The sequence below is a fragment of the Canis lupus genome, chromosome 22 (assembly GCF_011100685.1).
Source record: "Canis lupus familiaris isolate Mischka breed German Shepherd chromosome 22, alternate assembly UU_Cfam_GSD_1.0, whole genome shotgun sequence".
NCBI classification, from domain to species: domain Eukaryota; kingdom Metazoa; phylum Chordata; class Mammalia; order Carnivora; family Canidae; genus Canis; species Canis lupus.
Genome location: NC_049243.1, coordinates 18,942,048 through 18,959,878, shown reverse-complemented (window position 1 = coordinate 18,959,878; position 17,831 = coordinate 18,942,048). Strand labels below are relative to the sequence as shown.

The 17,831-nt window shown below is 35.4% G+C and overlaps 2 long non-coding RNA genes across 6 annotated transcripts in view; one reads left to right on the top strand and one right to left on the bottom strand.

Moving 5' to 3' along the window:
* LOC111091638 overlaps nt 1-5,355 on the top strand; it is a 98,519-nt gene extending 93,164 nt beyond the window's left edge. The window contains exon 4 of the long non-coding RNA XR_005376351.1: nt 4,822-5,355. This is a non-coding gene — a long non-coding RNA (uncharacterized LOC111091638). The remainder of the gene's footprint in view (nt 1-4,821) is intronic.
* LOC102155655 overlaps nt 1-17,831 on the bottom strand; it is a 276,612-nt gene that overhangs the window by 80,101 nt on the left and 178,680 nt on the right. Inside the window, exon 5 of one of the 5 annotated variants that reach the window (XR_005376348.1) lies at nt 15,902-15,995. The exons of the other annotated variants lie outside the window; for them this stretch is intronic. This is a non-coding gene — a long non-coding RNA (uncharacterized LOC102155655). The remainder of the gene's footprint in view (nt 1-15,901; nt 15,996-17,831) is intronic. 5 annotated transcript variants of the gene reach the window in all.

Here is a 17,831-nt window from a genome sequence, read left to right as displayed (position 1 = left end):
CACACAAACGCATATTTATTGTTTAAATAAACAGGGTCTCTTACACATTTTGTTTGCTTCTGTCTTCCTCATCTTAGGCTTTATTGGTCTCATCCTTTGTTTTTTTCAAAACTAGTTTTTCTTCTTCTCATTGATACATATGTCTAAGGCTGCCCTGAATATTGCCCATTGGTTGCATAAATGGAAATAATTTTTAAAATTTAGCATCATTTTGCACGTACAGTACCAGCTAAGCATGATATGAATAAAAATGTGTTAAAAATCACAGAATTCATGGTCTTCCTGAATGACAATGTCATTTGTATTTGTAGATCAGGGCAGTGTGTGTGGATGTATACATATATGTGAAAAATTAAATAAGAATTCTATTAAGCTAAACATATTGCTATATCTTTGAATCCTAGTCACACTGCAAAACACTTGAAAGTATAAAAGCCCATAACTTCTTTCATTTAAGTATGAATTTTATTCAGATGAGAATTTCTCTATCAATAAGGATTTCCTTTAAGTCCTTTTATCCCTACACTTTTCAATAACATCATACATCTAACGATATTCTGGTATATTTCAATTTTAATAGCATAGCATCTTCCATCTGTTGAGAAATGTAATTTTTTGATGAAATATCTCTGAAAATGTTTACTTTCAGTGTGTGGGTGAAACTGAAAGTCAAGCAGACACAACCCATTACATAACATGTTCTTGAGATAAATGACTAATCCTCAAGAGGACTTGACAGCACCACGTGTTACATGTAGTTCATTCTAAAATCACTTGGTAATTGGCTTTACACAAATGAATAATAAACTTATTCTATCTTTATGAGAAGGAGGTAGTTTTGCAACTTGGCATAAAATACACACTGAAGTTATAGGCTCATACTCTCCCATAAAAACTGGGAAATAGAGATGTTATCTACCTTGATGTTTATATTTTAAAGAAATGGAACCCAGGCCCTTGAGAAAGACTCTCCTGGATCATAAAGCTGGCAAAAGGAAGGGATTTACATATAAATCTTCAAGAAAGGATGAAATACTTACAATATTAAAATCTAAAATATATGGTCCAAGAAAAAAGGAGGAGAGGAGCATCTTCCCTCATTTTCAACATGGAAAATTAAGTCTTAATTTTAATTTATGCTTCCTGTTTTTAATATTATCTGTGCTTACAAGAGACAGTAGATCCTTATCTTTAAATCAACTGCTACAACTAAATATTGTATGTTCTCTCAATAAAAAAGTTAAATTTTTCATTGCTGCATCAGCAGGTATAATGATGTACTACATGATATGTGTAAATATTCCAGCCCAACTAAATTATAAATTGATCCAAATTCTCTAGTTATTATCTCTACTAAATGAAAAGATACAGCTGATGAGTATAAAAATAATTGTTTCAGCAGGTTTTTAAATATACACATTGAAATTTATCTGAGTATTACTTTTGATAATATTAGTGCAATGACAAGTAATATTTATCTTAATTTCATAGTTAATATTATTGAACTTTAGATAAATAGAAGCAGTCTAACGTAACACTAAATTAATAATCTTATTTGATGCAGAGCCCAGAACTTGTTATCACAATCATTTAGCACATATTTATCACAATCATTTAGCTCAGATATTTATATGAAATACTATAATTTAATGTTATTTACTCCCTTGGATTTGTTTATATTTATGTCTCACAAGCATTTTAGTGAAGAGATGGGTATTTAATAAGAATGTGAAAAAGATCATGCATGGTGCAAAAAGCAAAAAAAGAAAAAGCAAATTATTTTTTATACAAATAGATAAAACATCATCAGGAAAGTTTTGAAACTAAAGTCTGTTTTGTTGATATATGTACTATAGAAATTTAGAAACAGGCTTAATTCTCCATGTTGAAATGAAAGAAGAGACTTCTTTATCTCTTAGAGCATTTACTTCAGAAAACTTGGCAATTGTTATTTCTTCATCTCTTTCAAATGTATTTAAATCCTTCAAAAAACTAAATGAGCCTTTTGCCAGCTTTATAATCCAGAAGTGTCTTTCTCAAGGACCTGAAATATAAATAAGAGAGACAGCACCCCAATCTTCCAGTTTCTGTGGGAGGGTAGGAGCCTGATTTCAGTGGGCATCTTGTTTCAAGATGCAAAACTATCTTCCATTATAAAGATGGAAGTTTGTTTTTCTTTCGTGTAAAGCCAATTGCTAGGTGAATTCAGGATGGATTACATTTAACAAATGGTTAAATACTGCTCAAGTATATAAAAGGATGCTATTTCTTTTTGTCTTTTCATCTCATAGCAGATTGCCTGGGATGTATATCACGGTCTGGTTTCATGCTCACTCCATAATAAAAATGTTTTCTTTCTCTAATTTGTGGGGAGGATTTCTGGGTTGAGGGAATATTTTGTTCTTAATTATATTACTTATATTTCCTAAAATATTTCCGCTATCTACCTAACTACCTTTCCTTTTAATATGGGTAGATATCTACGTATGTATGTATACACATATGTATAGTCTGTCTATAATCTATCTATCATCTATCTATCATCTATCTATCTATCTATCTATCTATCTATCTATCATCTATCTATCTATCTATCTATCTATCTATCTATCTATCTATCTATCATCTATCTATCTTTGTAACTTACTGGGCTAATTAGAAGATGATATCCATTAACATCTTCAGAGAAACATGATATAGTCAAAGAACACTGAATGATACCTGGGAAGCCTAGTGTCATGTGTCCCATTTAAACAGTTTCCACTGGCAGAAGTTAACTGGTCTGTGAATCAAATTTCCTTTTTTTTTTAAGATTTTATATGTATATAATATATATATTATATATATATATTATATATATATTCATGAGAGACACAGTGAGAGGCAGAGACACAAGCAGAGGGAGAAGCAGGTTCTCTTCAGGGAGCTCGATGCAAGACTCGATCCCAGGACCCTGGAATCGCGCCCTAAGCCTAAAGTAGACGCTCAACCACCGAGCCACCGAGGCATCCCTGTGAATCAAATTTCAATGATATATTACTAATACCTGCCTAATTACTAGTATTGTTTTCAAGGGCAAAGATAATGCTCAGAACACTTATTTTGTAATTATAAAGCAGAATCTAAAAATGTTTAATTTTGATTATAATAATTATGTTTCTTACTCTTTCCATTACCTCTCATCCTAATAATTATACCTAATGCCAAGACCATCATAGCACCCATTAAATTAAATTTGTTTTTCTTCATAAATTTCTAAATTTTACTCATGGCAATATGACTTTAGAAATCTACAGAGAAACTATATATATGTATATATAGATATAGAACTACAGAGAAAATATTTTCAACTTTCTGCAGTTATTCTGTGCAATCCTTACTGTAACTTGAAACCTATGCTAAAAACAAGTCTTGGGAGATCCTTTAGGACTGATAATACAGTTAGAGAACTCCAGAGATGTTACCTCCTCAAAGATACACATTTACATTCCAAGGAGTGCTGAGTCCCTGTGGTTATATTCTTTAGCTCCGAAGTTGGTAACTCTGATCCTATCTTTCCCCTGGGGAGATTTATTTATATACCAATGAGGTAGAGTAAGAAAACAAGAATCCTTCCCACTATGATTCAAAGGAAACTTTCTCATATGGGGAAGAGGGACAGCTGCCTCTTTCTCTGTACAGAAAAAAAATTACTTTGGAATGGCTTGTTGCTTACAATACAGAACTTGTATGTTTAGATGATATCCGGATTCATCATGTCACCCTAGAGGTAAGAATTAGACATAGAGAAACAATGCCGAGATTTGTGCTCTAAGTAAATAATAACAATCTGCTCTGCTCTAGAGAGCTTGTGTTTTTATTCAGGATAAAGTTAATATAGACATTAAAAACTTATAATCCTATGAATATGATTTATGACTATTCTATGAATAAATCTGTAGGTATGATTCTATGTGCTTTATTTTGAGTATGTCTGCAGAAATTTTTAACACCAATGCCAAAAATAGGGATAATGATATTGCAACAAATATGGAATTACAATAACAATTTCACAATGCACTTGTGTAAGTTATTTTGTTTAATAACAATCATCAAAATTTAACACCAAAGCATTTTTAAAATCACATAAGACATTCAATTATTTATAAGTTTTAATTTTTTAATTTCCATTCTTCACTTTGCACACCCAGTAGGGAGCAAGAGGAAAGCTTAGAAATACATGAAGAATATTATTGAGCTTTTAAACCTCAAAGCAATAAACAAATAATGGTATTTATCAAGCTGTACATCTAGTTCATATAGGTTATTAATCTAAAAATAAATGTTTTGTTAATATTACTTTGAAATATCTTCATTCCTTTGATTAAAGATACATGCTATATACATGAAAATATGATTAAATAGCACAGATCAGCTCCTGCTTTGAAACTCCTAAAGCCAAAGACACACAATTGTGGTTAAGACATATTTATGATGTGAATCTTTTTCCTTCCCTTTTCTGTATGCTAAACCTTTCCAGGAGGCTTTATTTTCATTACCCTAGAGAAGAGATACGGCAATCTGACAATGAGGTTGCTTATCAAACATTTTCTAGTTTTTTATTCCAAAAGTTTGTGATTAGAAATATCTGGAGGTATAAAGTAGCACCTATACTCCAGTCAGTGAGATTTCTATATTTCTCCATCTGAATTACACTGGCTGGAAATATTCACAGTAGTTATAAGGTGACTGGGCCCAGGAAGTGAGGAGAAGAGGGGATCAGGGAGTGGAATGTTTAACTTTAATACTCTAAAGTTCCTCTTTTTATGCTTTCTTTTGCAGAGCTTCTCCAGCGTCTTCCCTCTTCCTTCAAATCCTCCTCTCCCCAGTATTTGTCATCCACCTGAGGAGTTGGGTATGGAGGCCAGGCACTCAGATTTCATGTGTTTCCCTAGGTGGCTATCTCTTACACTGCCTGAACACTATGATGGATTTCTAACTGAAAACTGAAATATCATCTTGATTTCTTTATATATTGTTAGTGAAATCAATCTTAACAATATTTTACTTTTGTACGTTTAATCCACGTAAATATTAATTATACAATTTAGGAAGTTTTTACATATCTATATAGACACAAAACCTCCACTCAGATCAAGATATAAAACAATTCCATAACCTCATATAATTTCCACATTTCGCTTTCCATCCCATCCTCAACTCAAGGCAGTAACTATTCTGATTTCTGTTATTAAAGCTTAATGTTGAATGGAATTTAAAGTCTTTCTCTTACTCAGTTCACAATGCAGGTAACTTCCTAAAATGCAGGGATTATAAACCGCAAGGCATTTCTCTTCAAAAAGCCCAACAACCTAAAAATATAACCTATTGAAAACAACAGTGGTGATCCATTTTTCAAAAGATGATTCCCCAATGAAGAATTCTTCCCCCTCGATATAGAATTCTTAATAGATAGTTTTGAGATGCCTGGGTGGCTCAGCGGTTAAGTGCTTGCTTTCAGCTCAGGGTGTGATCCTGGAGTCCCAGGATTGAGTCCCACATCGGGGTCCCTGCTTGGAGCCTGCTTCTCCTTCTGCCTCTCTCTTTCTGTGTCTCTCATGAATAAATAAATAAAAATCTTAAAAAAAAAAAAAGAATTCTTATAGATAGTTTCAAGTCATGAGCCCAGAAGGGTCAATGAAACTACAATTTCAAAAATTTTCAGTGTGTGAGAAAGCAAAAGAAGCAAATCAATACAAAATACACAAGTCAAATAACACAGAGTTTATGCAGAGAAAATCCATGAAGTCAATATATTCATTTCAGAAAATATGATATTCAGAAAACAGTACATTATCTTCAAATATATAATAAGATATACTGAATCTATAATGCATGAAATAATATGTTATAACAAAAAAGAACAGTCAAGAGAGTAGAAAAAAGTTCTAGGAAATACTAAGTGTGTGATTACACAAATGGAATCAATGAAAGAATCCATAGAAAAGTTAAGAAAACCTTCAGAGAATAGGAAAAAATAAACAGGAGAGCAATTTTTAGAAAAATACATTAATGCCAAAGTTCTGCATTTGACTCATATCTGTCCAAAATTTAAAAAAAAGAGAAAACCATGAGCAATTATTGATTAAAACCAGAATGTGCAAATATTATGAGTACTTATGAATGTGAATCTACAAATAAATTTCCTCTTAGGGCCCAGCCCAATGAATATGGCAAAATCTACACCAAAACACATTAGTGTGAGCTTTTGGAGAATAAGAAATACACAATTGTAAGAGCTTTCAGAAAGAGATTGGGAGATAGATTAAAAAAAAAAAGAATATCAGTGAGAAAATGTATACAAAAGCAATGATAAGGAATGTGTGAGGAATGACAATATGAGGGAAATGCAGAAATATCTTTAAAATTCTGAATGCAACTAACTGATGCTAGTAGATAACTTGTGAGTTTTAGCTGGAATCTATTCAAAAATGGAATAAAGAGGGGCTGGTAGGCTCATGTGGGCTTTCCATGTTCTGCATGTACATTTGCACTTCTGTCTTCTGCTGTTTTTTGTTTATCTAAAGAAGTGAGATTTTCAAAGATGATTTTGTAGTTATGGAAATGTGTAATAAAAATATAATGTCGATTCAGTGAATGGGGAGAGATATCATACTGCCATACCCATTTTTAACATTTTACAAAAGAACTCAAACATATGTTTAATTTTAAACTGAAATCATACTTGAATTTGATGCAAATGTATTCTTATTTAATATTTATGATTACTGTCTTACAAGTATTTCTAACATAAATACACAGAGGTGAACACCTATAAATTCGACCTGAGATTTTTTTTTTTTAAGATTTATTTATTTAATCAGAGAGAGAGAGAAGCACATAGGCAGAGGGAGAAGCAGGCTCCATGCAGGGAGCCCGACGTGGGACTCCATCCGGGGTCTCCAGGATCAGGCCGTGGGCTGCAGGCAGCGCTAAACCGCTGCACCACTGGGGCTGCCCTCGATCTGAGATTAAAAGAGAACAGCCGGAACACGACTGAGAGAAGGGCTTTCACTTCTAGCAGGTAGGAAGGTGGAAAAAGATAACATAAAGAATCAAGTGGGGAGCTGGGCTAAGGCCGGGGGCCAAAAGCCTCGGGGAGGCTTCCCAGCCTGGGGAAGCAGGAACTTTAAAAAATCCGCAGCGGATTCTTCCCAGACAGACAGGTGCTCGCAGGGAAACTGGGCAGAACCGCAGGAAGGGGCAGTGGAGCCTCCAGTCTCCCGGGGTCACTAACAGCGGAGGTGCCCCAGGGGAGAGCGCGCCATATCCTGACGGCCGAGCGCAGTAAAGGGCTGGAGCAGCCGCCCAGCAGGGCCTTGGGGACAAGCCGGTGGGTCAGGTGGCAGGTCCTGCGGAGGGGGCTGAGCCCTGCTGCCTTCGGAAGCCACGGCCTGGGAGCACTATTCCAGCAGCACAGGCACCAGATCCCAGGGCGCCGGGGGACACAGCCCAGGATCCTGCGCTCCCCCCAGGACAGGCGGAGGTGGGGAGGGCACAGGACAGTGAGGATGCTCCTGCCATTGGGAGCCCCCAGCTGTGCAGATCAGCGCCCCCGCATTCCTAGGAGCAGTGCAGACTGGGAGCTGCGCTAGTTACTGCGGGAGCTGACTCCAGAGCTGGAGAGCCTGTGGCCACCAGTGTGGCTGTCCCTCCTGGTGTCACCCTGTGCCTGGGACAGAGCGGGGCTGCCAGGGAACAGGGAACTCACAGGACAAACAGCTCCCACTGACCCCTGAGTGGGGTGGGGTGGGGGTGGGGCAGCTCCCCCAGGTGCACACACCTGACAATCAGCACAGCAGCCCCTCCGCCAGAAGACCAGCTGGAAAGACGGGAAGAATAGGTTCTTGGCCAGACAGCGCTGGAAAGCTCCAGGGGAAGTCAAGGGATTTACAGTATATAGAACCAGAGGGCACCCCTCCTTTTTTTTTCCTTTTTCCAGTACAACTCATTTTTATATCAGACTATAAATTTCCAAAATTTTTTCTCTTTTCCCACCTTAAAGTATTTTACTACCTCTTCATTTTTAAGTTTCTTTCTTTTTGACTTTCATATTTCTGCAATTATAGGTCTTAGATATATTTTCCACTTCTAGATTCTCTTCAACATACTCAACTAATTTTGGGGAGAATACAAGATATGTTTTGTTTTGTTTTGTTTGTTTTCTTTGCCTCATTTGCTCTACAATGGCATAAGTTAACACCTTCTAAAACATGACCAGCATGCACCCAGAAACAAGTGGTATACCATGCTGGTTCATTCTCTGAGATTATATTCTCTCTTCATTCCCATTCTGTCCCCTCTTTATTTTTTTTATTTATTTTTTTTCTGTCCCCTCTTTAAACCTCATTTATGTTTTGGTGGTCAATGACAGGGCTCTCTACAAGTATTTCTGGTTTATATAAATTTGGGACTGACCATCTTCTAACATACAGAACTTAATATACTCAGAACCAAGAGGATCACCCTCTAGGATCCCTTAGGTAGATTACATTCTCCCTCCACTACAACTTCATCACCACCATCTCCCAGGCTTCCCCACCCTTTTTTTTCTTCAACTTTTTTTCTTTTTTTTTCTTTTCCTCTTTACTTTTGCCTTTTTCTCTTCTATTTTTCTCTTCTCCTTTTTTTTCTTTCTTCTTCTTTGGGGTTCTAGGCCTTTTACTTTTTAAAACTTTGTTTTAAAATTTTTCACTTTAGTGGTGCTTTGTTCTATTTTGTTCTGGTCTTTCTTTTCAATTTCTGGTCTCTGAACTTGGCAGAATCATCTAGAGTGAAATTTACTTCAGTCATGGTTGATATTCTGGACTCAGCCCACTCATACAGCCACTCTGCTGAGCAAAATGACTAGAAGGAAGAACTCACCATAAAGGAGAGAATCAGAAACAGTACTCTTTGCCACAGAGTTACAGAATTTGGATTATAATTCAATGTCAGAGAGCCAATTCAGAAGCACAATTATAAAGCTATTGGTGGCTCTGGAAAAAAGCATAAAGGAATCAAAAGCTTCATGACTGCAGAATTTAGATCTAATCAGGCTGAAATTAAAAATCAATTAAATGAGATGCAATCCAAACCAGAGATCCTAACGATGAAGGTTAATGAGATGGAAGAAAAAGTGAGTGACATAGAAGACAAGTTGATGGCAAGGAAGGAAGCTGGAGAAAAAAGATAAAAACAATTAAAGACCATGAGGAAAGTTAAAGGAAATAAATGATAGCCCTGTAGGAAAAACCTACATGTGATTAAGGTTCCAGAGAGTGTCGAGAGGGATATAGTGCCAGAAAGCATACTTGAACAAATCAGAGCTGAGAACTTCCCTAATTTGGGGAGGGAAACAGGCATTCAGATCCAGGAGATAGAGAGTTACCCCTCTAAAATCAATAAAAACCATTCAACACCTCGACATTTAATAGTGAAACTTGCAAATTCCAAAGATAAAGAGAAGATCCTTAAAGCAGCAAGAGACGAGAGATTCCTAACTTATATGGGGAGAAATATTAGATTAAAAGCAGACCTCTCCACAGAGACCTGGCAGGCCAGAAAGGGCTGGCAGGATATATTCAGGGTCCTAAATGAAAAGAACCTGCAGCCAAGAATACTTTATCCAGCAAGGCTCTCATTCAGAATGGAAGGAGACATAAAGAGCTTCCAAGATAGGCAGATCTGAAAGAACATGGGACCACCAAACCAGATCTACAAGAAATACTAAGGGGGACTCTGTAAAAGAAAGAGGAAGTCCAAAGAAATAATCCACAAAAACAGGGACTGAATAGGTATTACAATGACACTATATTCATGTCTTTTAATAGTTACTCTGAACTTGAATGGCTTAATGAACCTATCAAAAGACACAGGGTTTCAGACTGTATAAAAAAGCAAGACCCATCCTTTTGCAATCTATAAGAGATTCATTTTAGACATAAAGAAACCTCCAGCCTGAAAATGAAAGGTTGGAGAACCATTTACCATTCAAATGGTCCTCAAAAGAAAGCTGGGGTAGCAATCCCTCATATCAGATAAAGTTTATCCCAAAGACTGTAGTAAGAGATGAAGAGGGACACTATATCATACTTAAAGGATCTATCCAACAAGAGGACCTATAAATCATGAATATTTATGCCTCTAATGTGGGAGCTACCAAGTGTATCAATCAATTAATAACCAAGGTAAAGACATACTTAGATAATAATACACTAATACTGGGAGATTTCAATACGACACTTTCTGCAAATGACAGATATTCTAAGCACAGCATCTTCAAAGAAAAAAAGAGCTTTAAATGATACACTGGACCAGATGGATTTTACAGATATTTATAGAACTTTACATCTAAACACAATTGAATACACATTCTTCTCGAGTGCACATGGAACTTTCTCCAAAATAGACCACATACTGGGTCACAAATCAGGTCTTAACTGATACCAAAAGATTGAGACTGTCCCTGCATATTTTCAGACCATAATGCTTTGAAACTAGAATGAAATCATAAGAAGAAATTTGGAAGAAACTCAAACATGTGGAGGTTAAAGATAATCCTGCTAAAAGATGAATGGGTAAACCAAACAGAGAAGAATTAAAAGCATTCATGGAAACTAATGAAAATGAAGATACAACTGTTCAAAATCTTTGTGAACACAAAAACAGTTCAAGGAGAGAAATATATCACAATACACACAACCCCCCCAAATTGGAAAAAAACCCTCAGCTACACAAGCTAACCTCATACCTAAAGGAACTGGATAAAGAATAGCAAATAAAACCTACATCAAGCAGAAGAAGAGGGTTAATAAAGATTCGAGCAGAACTCAATGAAATAGGGTCCAGAAAAACTTTAGAACAGATCAATTCTTTGAAAGAATTAATAAGATAGATAAACCATTAGCCAGCCTAATTAAAAAAGAGAAAAAAACTCATATTAATAAAATCATGAATGAAAGAGAAGAGATCTCATCCAATACCAAGGAAATACAAACGATTAAAAAAATGTATTATGAGCAGCTATACGCCAATAAATTAGGTAATCTAGAAGAAAAGGACACATTTCTGGAAAGCCACAAATTACCAAAACTGGAACAGGAAGAAATAGAAAACCTGAACAGGCAATAATCAGGGAGGGAATTGAAGCAGTAATCAAAAACCTCCCAAGACACAGAAGTCAAGGGCCAGATCGCTTCCCAGGGGAATGCTATCAAACATTTAAAGAAGCAACAATACCTATTCTACTAAAGTTGTTCCAAAATATAGAAAGGGACAGAATACTTCCAAACTCGATTTATGAGGTCAGTATCACCTTAATTCCAAACAGACAAAGACAAAGATCCCACCAAAAAGGAAAATTATAGACCAATATCCCTGATGAACACAGATGCAAAAATTCTCAACAAGATACTAGTCAATAGGATCCAACAGTACATTAAGAAGATTATTCACCATGTCCAAGTGGGATTATCTCTGGGATGCAAGGATGGTTCAACACTCATAAAACAATCAATGTGATTGATATATCAACAAGAGAAAAAACAAGTACATATGATCCTCTCAATAGATGCAGAGAAAGCATTTCACAAATTATAGCACCCATTCCTGATCAAAACTCTTCAGACTGTAGGGGTAGAGGGAACATTCCTCAGCATCTTAAAAGCCATCTATGAAAAACCCACAGCAAATATCATTCTCAATGGGGAAACACTGTGACCCTTTCCCTGAAGATCAGGAACACAACAGGGATGTCCACTCTCACCATTGCTATTCAACATAGTACTAGAAGTCCTAGCCTCAGCAATCAGGCAACAAAAAGAAATAAAAAGCGTTCAAATTGGCAAAGAAGAAATCAAACTCTCCCTCTTCACAGATGACATAATGCTGTACGTAGAAAACCCAAAAGACTCCACCCCAAGATTGCTAGAACTCATACAGCAATTCGGCAGTGTGGCAGGATACAAAATCAATGCCCAGAAATCAGTAGCATTTCTATACACTAACAATGAGACTGAAGAAAGAGAAATTAAGGAGTCATCCCATTTACAATTGCACCCAAAAGCATAAGATACCTAGGAATAAACCTAACCAAAGAGGTAAAGGATCTCTACCCTAAAAACTTCAGAACACTTCTGAAAGAAATGGAGAAAGACACAAAGAGATGGAAAAATATTCCATGCTCATGGATTGGAAGAATTAATTTTGTGAAAATGTCAATGCTACCCAAGGCAATTTACACATTTAATGCAATCCCTATCAAAATACCATGGACTTTCTTCAGAGAGTTGGAACAAATCATCTTAAGATTTGTGTGGAATCAGAAAAGACCCCGAATAGCCAGGGGAATATTAAAAAAGAAAACCATAGCTGGGGGCTTCGCAATGCCAGATTTTAGGTTGTACTACAAAGCTGTGATCATCAAGAAAGTGTGGTACTGGCACAAAAATAGACACATGGATCAATGGAACAGAATCCAGAATCCAGAAGTGGACCCTCAACTTTATGGTCAACTAATATTCGACAAAACAGGGAAGACTATCCACTGGGGAAAAATAAAAGACAATCTATTCAATAAATGGTGCTGGGAAAATTGGACATCCACATGCAGAAGAATGAAACTAGACCATTCTCTTACACCATACACAAAAATAAACTCAAAATGGATGCAAGATCTAAATGTGAGACTAGATTCCATCAAAATCTAGTGGAGAACACAGGCAACACCCTTTTTGAACTTGGCCACAGCAACTTCTTGCAAGATAGTCTATGAAGGCAAGAGAAACAAAAGCAAAAATGAACTATTGGGACTTAATCAAGATAAAAAGCTTCTGCACAGCAAAAGAAACAGTCAACAAAACTAAAAGACAACCTACAGAATGGGAGAAGATATTTGCAAATGACCTATCAGATAAAGGGTTAGTATCCAAGATCTATAAAGAACTTATTAAACTCAACAGCAAAGAAACAATTCAATCATGAAATGGGCAAGACTCATGAACGGAAATTTCACACAGACATGGCCAACAACCACATGAGAAAATGTTCCGCATCACTGGCCATCAAGGAAATACAAATCAAAACCACAATGAGATACTACCCCACACCAGTGAGAATGATGAAAATTAACAACACAGGAAACAATACATGTTGGAGAGGATGTGGAGAAAGGGGTACCCTCTTGCACTGTTGGTGGGAATGTGAACTGGAACAGCCACTCGAAAAATAGATATGAGTTAAAAATAGATCTGTCCTATGACCCAGCAATTGCTCTGCTGGGAATTTACCCCAAAGATACAGATTCAGTGAAACGGAAGGAACCCTGCACCCCAATGTTTATAGCAGCAGTGTCCACAATAGCCAAACTGTGGAAGGAGCCTTGGCATCATCAAAAGATGAATGGATAAAGAAGATGTGGTCTATGTGTACAGTGGAATATTACACAGCCATTAGAAATGACGAACATCCATCATCTGTTTCAACATGGATGGAACTGGAGAGTGTTATGCTAGTCAAGTAAGTCAAGCAGAGAAGGACAAACATTATATGGTCTCATTCATATGGGGAATATAAAAAAATAGTGAAAGTGATTATAGGGGAAAGGAGAGAAAATGAGTGGGAAATATCAGAGAGGGTGACAAAACAATATAGACTCCTAACTCTGGGAAACGAACAAGGGGTGGTGGAAGGGGAGGTGGGCGGGAGCATGGGGTGACTGGGTAACTGGCACTGAGGGGGCACTTGATTGGATGAGCACTGGATGTTATACTATATGTTGGCATATCAAATCCAATAAAAAATACAAAAAAATTCTAATAAAAATACAAAAAATTGCTAAATTTCAAAAAAGACACACACAAAAGAAAAAGAAAAAATGATAAAGCTACATGCAAAAGTTCTAATTTAGAAAAGGGACCTTTATTTACAATGCATTAGAGAAATCAAATACATTAAATGGGTTTGTAGGGGTTGGCAAGTTTAATAACTTCTTTTAAGGTATAGATTTCATGTGCCAAATATTTGTGGTGAAATATAACTTTTACCTTATTTATGAACACTGCAAATCATTTCCATTAAAAAATATATCTGAACTACTACCACAGATTCTGTTTTTGCCAGTAACCTGTCTGTTTCAATTTTCCCTGCTTCAGCTCCCAAAGGAAACTGTTATTTCCATATTCTTACCTGTTTGCAACAACTCAAAACAAGTGGATAGTAAATCAGTGAGAAGAGCGATTTTACAGTAGATCAAAGATGAAACACTAGGCATGGAGTGCACTGAAAATATTGCTCAGTTGCTTTTTCTGTTTCATCTTCAGAAAGACCTATCATCACTAAAGACAACCATAATGCAGTGAAAACTGCATTTGGCTTGACATTCAAAAGACCTGGGTTACAGATCTGCCTCTCCCTGCTTGTATGAACTTGATCAGCTCACTGATAATTTATGTGCCTCCTTTTGCTTTTTTATATAAAACTTGGATGATATTAGAATTAACTAAATGAAGTTGTCTACATTTGACCATATTTTATGTACAAGAACAATAATTTCAGATGATTCATCCTTACCGAAGTTATCTCATTCTCTTGCTCTGTATACTAAAGTCAAAAAATGGAGAAAAGTTTGATTAAATGCCATTTGTGAGCATTAAGTTGGTCCAGTTGAAAATATTCTATTTAAATTTAAGCAATATAATCAGCATCACAATTTGTGTTTAAAGAGGTTTTCTCCAAAGTCAAATGAAAATGAAACCAATTAAATTATAGTGATATTCTTGTATTAAATTATTGCTATTAAACCTAATTCATTGTGGAAATATTAAAATATGAAAACTTTGGTCATTATATCCTACTGATCTGTAGCACATTGCACAGAAATGTATATAACTGTATCAGAATCAGTTAGAACTGGGCTCAAATTCCTGTTTTGTCACTTACTAACTGGATGTATTTTCTGATTCTGATCTGAACCTCTTTTCTTAAAATGAGAGAAACCAGGCCACAAAATAAATAAGTTTTCAAGGAAATATTGAGGTTATTTTAATCATTCTTTGAAACTCAGTTACATACAAAGTGGTCTGATACATATAGAAACAGTTCCTTTAATTTTTGAAACTTTCTAAATGATCATGACATTACTCATATACTTTTTAATGTTAGGAGACAATAATATCTTACCTTTAATTAAGAACAGAGTTTAATGCTAATCATGAATTTATTTATTTTTTTAAATATTTATTTATTTATGATAGTCACACACAGAGAGAGAGAGAGAGAGAGAGAGGCAGAGACACAGGCAGATGGAGAAGCAGGCTCCATGCACCGGGAGCCCGACGTGGGATTCGATCCCGGGTCTCCAGGATCGCGCTCTGGGCCAAAGGCAGGCGCCAAACTGCTGCGCCACCCAGGGATCCCAATCGTGAATTTATTTTACACTGTGGGAAAAATATATCTGGTACATTTAATATGTTTTTTAAATATAATATATTTTGGAATTTAGTGGATTCATTGTTTAGAGTGAAGACTGGTAAAAGACATAGCCCCTATTAATTTATTTGTATCTCCACATAAACAGAATTTCTCCTCCAAAATTCAGAAATTCACATGTTTCCTGCAGGTTTATATAGGATGTATATGATAGATTAATGAAGGTTAATAATTTTTAGAAACTTAAACATATGGAGAAAATTTAAATGTGAATACATATGGCCATATGTCAACAATCCCTTTTCAATATCAATCCCATGATTATCATGTTCTCCACAAAAATAAATGGACTTACAGACTCCTACTGTATTTGCCCTGACTTGCTAATATTTTCTAAAACACACACCCAGAGACAATATTGCCATTTCCAATCTCTCTCAATGAAGAAACTTACAACATTTAAGTTCTCAGAAGGTTGCTAATGGTGCAGAAGCTGGAAAGGCTGTGGATCTGTAAACATCTCAGGTACCCACTGTAGGATAGGATATCTGAAAAAAAACTAGCATATTGAAGTTCTGTATATGAGTTGGCATGTATCTTTAGAGCTCTGGCCCCTAAACTGTCAGTCATTTTTTAAAATTAAGTATTTTGTGCCCAACAGGAAAGTAACAACTTAACCTAGCTTCTATTCAATTATTGACCCAATTAAATGAAAATCTAACACTTTCAATCATTAATAAGCTGAAAGGATATTGGTAAAGGCATTTACTAGATTCATTACAAATTTTCTGGAATAGCTGTGGTCATTGAAACTTTTATTGTCTTTTATTTATAGGACCTGGGTTTTGATAAGGAATCAAGATATTTATATATCATCCAAATGTAGGTTTCTAGGAGACCAGCTCACTCTTGGTCTTCATCTTTACTTCAATAGTACTCTGGACTGAAAACTCGGGATTATTTGCCTGGCAAAAAATATCCACTTATTGTACAAGGAGATATAGTATAGGTTTATTTGTGTGTACTTATATGTTGGGTATATGTGCATGTACATATGCACAGAAAAGGTTGGAAAGGTAGTTTTCTGCCTAGTACACGACCACAAAGAAAATTCCTAGGTAAATATTCAGCATCTATCTCCATCATCTCCAGGAACCCTAACATAAACACTAATAAAGTCTTGCTTCCCTTTTATTCAGTGAAACAGACTTTGGGTTGAAGATGGTGGTAGAAACACAACAGCCCTGAGCTATATACCATTATCTCTGGGTTAGGTTAAGATGTGGTAATAAAGCAGCAAATGAAGAGTAGTACCTTATCCACACTGAAAAATTTGTCATCTTACATATAAGGGTGAATACCCACATGAAGTCCAAATTGGGACAGGTGATGTTATTACAACCTCTTCCCCACTTACATCAAACCTAAAGCATAGAATTAATTTTTAATTATAAAGCTTACATCTTAATGGCTTGAAATAAGGGAAAAGATAATTGAAAAGAATGTTCTCATTGTGGCTCCATCAAAACAATCAAAGACTTTATTTCCCTACAGTTCTTTGTAATCCAATAGTCAAATTTTTCTTTGTACATGATTTGAATAAATGGCACTTTTTTTTATTTTTTAAACTGACCTAACTTGACTGGCCTAATTTGACTCTTCAGATATGAAGGCATTCTGATTCAGGGCATTCTGACTCAGAATAGAACTTTACTAACATATGACCTATTTTAACACATGACTATTTTAATACCTGTACTTATTGCTATAGCTCTTCTTCAGGTTAAAATCCAATTCCTCGGCAAAGTTTCCTAAAAGCTTATTAATCATGTTATAACATTCAGATGATAAACTACATAAATGAACAGTATGGTACTTTGTATTTATTCCATTGTGTTAAACATTTACTGAAAACATCACTTCAAATTATTCTCATACATTTTCCTTTGTAGTTCTAAAAAGTCACTTTCATTTTATTACTCATTACAAAAACTTACCCTCAGTAAGGCATATTTATGACATTTCTCTAGATGTATTAAAGTGGATATTCTTTAAAAGATGCAGACATACTCATATTAAAAATAAATTGCTCCAAAAAAATAAAAAAAATAATAAATTGCTCCAAAAGGTATAAACATTAATAAGGAAAAATAATCAGATAATTAAAAAGGGAAAATGTCCACTTAATTTCTAATTCAAAAATGTACAGAAGTATTACTTTAAAACATTATTTATCCTTCATGAACTAGCAGATATTAAAATACTAGCTGAAATATAGCTAAAATAAAGCCATTAATTAAGAACATTTTGATGAAACTGTGCCTTTACTGATACTCTTATGCACTTCTGATAGTACCATATATTTTTTGTTTTATAAAATGGCT